This window comes from Anneissia japonica, unplaced genomic scaffold, assembly GCF_011630105.1.
Source record: "Anneissia japonica isolate Jap-2015-1 unplaced genomic scaffold, ASM1163010v1 scaffold2893_len205907_cov107, whole genome shotgun sequence".
NCBI classification, from domain to species: domain Eukaryota; kingdom Metazoa; phylum Echinodermata; class Crinoidea; order Comatulida; family Comatulidae; genus Anneissia; species Anneissia japonica.
In genome coordinates this window covers 63,643-67,540 of record NW_022739924.1, presented here as the reverse complement: position 1 = coordinate 67,540, position 3,898 = coordinate 63,643, and the positions used below count along the sequence as shown (strand labels likewise).

At 28.9% G+C, this 3,898-nt stretch overlaps 1 long non-coding RNA gene across 1 annotated transcript; it reads left to right on the top strand.

Moving 5' to 3' along the window:
• Nucleotides 1-1,807: 1,807 nt before the first annotated feature.
• On the top strand, nt 1,808-3,096 carry LOC117118121. Its single transcript, XR_004447006.1, has 3 exons — nt 1,808-1,982; nt 2,555-2,638; nt 2,998-3,096. It is a non-coding gene; the product is annotated as an uncharacterized LOC117118121 (long non-coding RNA).
• Nucleotides 3,097-3,898: the final 802 nt, after the last annotated feature.

Here is a 3,898-nt window from a genome sequence, read left to right as displayed (position 1 = left end):
ATATATATGTATATATATATATTGAACCACATTAATTCGCACCTATCCGTTGAGAGTTACGCTACACGATCTATCATCTTTTATTTGATTTATTCGTACCTATTGCGTGCATAGTACATCATAAGTAATTACAGTTCAGTTTAATTTTTAAATTTATATTGTTTTTTTTTTATATATTGTAACTGACCTTCGTTTCATTTTATTATTATCAATAAATTTGCAGTCAGTAAAAGATTATCAAGTAGTGTGTGTATATAAACAGGTCAAATGATTATTTGCAGTACGACATTTTTTCCTCGCTAATAATTTACCTGCGTGAACGAATTGACAATGTTTTTGAGATAGTATTGTGAACCCATGGCTTGTGCAAATTCAACAGTATCAGAGAGGTTTCCAAGACAAATATCAATATTTTAGTGTGTTTCTTGTAGCATGGAGATATCACTGTTAAGTTGTATTGTTAGCCATGATAAACATCTTGTTTTTGGTTGAAATTTGCCTAATAATATTTGCTAACATTGAACGTTGCCCTGTGCATGGGGTGTCTGCCAAGTTGTTACAACTATAACCTAAGGTAAAATCTGGAAAAACCTAAATAAATTTTAAATATTGAAATGAAATAAATTAGGTGAAGCTTTTTCGAAAACCTCCGCCTGCCAATATTATAAATACACCACAAGAATATAGGAATAAAAAAAAACTAATAAAATTATTTATTTTTATTACACCTTCCTTCGCTTTGAAATCCTCAAAAATAAGTAACCTATTTCTTCCTCAGTTATATAAATTAAAATCAATCATTTATCAATCCCATTACTACGGTGTGTACATTCATAAATAAAATTTTCAGTTTTATACCCCTCCCCTCGATGCTTTAGGCAACAACATTTTCTTACATAAGAATACAAAATTCTATTTTTTTTACCTCTCTGGGTCTTTAAAAAATAAGTTCGCTAAACAAGAATTAAACAAGCCTCGCCTTATAAACCTTCGAGGAAGAACGGAAACAAATTAGTTTTCATAGATTTGCACATTTTTTTACATAAATCTTTAAATTGGTTATCAGTCAATACATTAATTAATGTAGGATCGGTTTTACTAATTATGCGTTCGTTAATTGGCGAGTTTTTCACAATTTAATTTAAATTTAAATCTAACAACAAAACACAGAATCTAATCGCCTAAATCTATTTAGGTATATTAATTTAAAAAAATGATTGTTGTTTAATATTTAATATCAATTTAAATTAATATTTAATATCCATTTAAATTGATATTTAATATTAAGATAATTGAACTTTTTATAATTATGATAATCATTGTAATTCTTAGTTTATTATTATTATTATTATTATTAGTTTATAAAGATTAATTGATGTCTGTTAAACTATTTCAGGAATATCATTCCTTGAAAAGAGGTCGAGGTTCAGAAAGTTTGGTTTCAATATGCAAATTATGCACCGGAGTCAATTCAATAGGTAAGAAATTGAAATAAATATAATTATGATAAAATGTTTCTGAAAATTTATTATAAAGAAATAAGTTGCCAGATTAAAAAAAATCAATAAAAGGAGGTCGCGGTTCACCAAGTTTAGTTTCAATATGCAAATTATGCACAAGGTAAAATTCAATAGGTACCGCACTGAGAAATTGAAATACAAATAGTTATTATGATAAAATGTTTGTGAAAATTTATTTTAAAGAAATAAGTTGCCAGATTAAAAAAAAATAAATGAATGACATTTAAAGACAAATTAGTAACATAACAAATTTGATCTTTAAGGAGAGTTAATTATAAAGGGATTGTTTCATCCGAAACTGATATTTCTAACAGATATAGAGGGCGCCAGAATTTGATCGTGTCGTAGGTCAAATGCAACATGTGTATGGCTGCCACGAATGTTTTACTGAGCTAAAAGTTAGCTAAATTACTGGGTTTTCGAACCATCACTGATGTTTTTTATCACTGTCTGATGATTAAGGTACGTTTCTAGAATTGTTTAGTGATGTTTGTTTTATATGACATATGGTAGTTTTAAAGAAATTAATGATGTTCTAGTGTAGCGTCTTGAACGCTTTGTTACCTATGAATGCTTTGTGTGCGTTGCTGGTCACGCTGTGGTCAGCGTCTCTATTGAATGCTTTTTACTGACGCTACTGTCAATGATGATACAGTGCGATTGGTACTGTACAATTTTATATGTGATTAAGTATTTAATATTACCTATGATTTCTATGGTAGAAAGATGAGAATACTGTAATGTAGTTATATTTACTGTCAATATTATATTTATTGTTGATATTATGTGCTTAAGAAATATTATGAGTCTTAGAATTTAATGAAACAGACCATTTGCTAAGAGACTTCACTTAGCCCTTTGTCATCAGGATTTATGAATATTCATGAGCTTAAGCTATAATAGTGTTATCAGATGTTGTTCTTAAGAGGGTAATTAATTGGCTTGGATAGTACACTATGCAGTGTATTGTGTTGAGTGTTTTCTTTGTTGATTGGTAGACAACATGGTTAGAATTAATTTGCCATTGATTTCAGAATGAACTGTTATACTGTACTGAACTATGATAGATACTCTACTGAATGAACTGTATGATTGTTGCTTAGTATCCGGTCACAGTAGTAAGTAATGTGCTTCAATGAACACAAAACTGTTAATTAATTTTTAAGGATTTAATTGAATGACATAAAGGGAATGCATTGGTTTTAATGGTTAATTATGTTGTATTGACTTGATGATAAATTAAGTAATGCTTGAATGCTGTAATTTTAGACGGTTTGACTTAATAATATGGTTAATGCTTAACTGTACAATAATAGGTAACATGCTTTTGATTTTCATGATTATAATTAAGATTAAAGAATATGATAAACTGTGTTAGACTTTAATGATTAATTGCTTAAAATGATTTTGTTAAACAGGTAGTTTTATGGTATAGATGATAGATTACTCAAAACTGCTTTATTCATTTCTTTAACAGAATTGAATGCTGATTTTTAATAAATCTCCATACTTTACGGTCGGATACGGTCTCAATCATTTGTTGTCTTCAAATCCTCTGGCCTTCCAGGGATACTGAAAAGTAGTTAATACAACATGTAGCATGTTTATATCAAGTGGGTAGCTATTTCATGTGACTATTTTTTTATCTTCCAGTTTTTAGTGTTCAAGCCTGATAATTTGTTTCAATAATTTAGTATTATATGTTATTTCTTGTGCAACATCTCCTGCATTTCCCAATTTTAGCTGCGAGATGCAGATAAGGATATGAAAACAAAATGAATATATTGAATGAATATATGTTTTAGGATTTTAAAGAAATGCAAAAGAAATATTGGCTGTTTTATAAAATAGAATGGGAAACTGATAAATCCTTAATGAATAAAGCTTTGAAATTAAAAGGTGGATATACAAAAAAAAATATTGAATGTGAAATAATGTTTAAAGAAAATTTAAAAATCGGCGATGAAATAATATGGTAATTTATAACTACAGAAGTCAAAAGAATGTTTTTATTAATTTTTTTTTTTTTATAGATTTCATAATTATATGTAGGAAAGGTTTGCATTATTTTTTTCTTTTAATAATGTCATTTGACTCATCGAATTGACCCTGGACCAAAAATCAAGTCAAAGAGCCACAGTGTTGTGGCTAAGGTTTCCAAATCCAGTGGTTGGAGTTTTTAGCTCTCAAACTGTAAAAGAGCTTATTCAAACAGTGTTCTCCAATGTGCATTTTAATTTCTCGACAGGGGCGTCCTGAACACTTGCAGGCAGGCAAAACAGATGTGAAATTTTATCCCTCTGTTTATATTTTGTAGTAAAGTTACTGCTGTATAAGATTCCTCTGAAACCGTGTTTGTAGATCTGGGGACAGTTGTG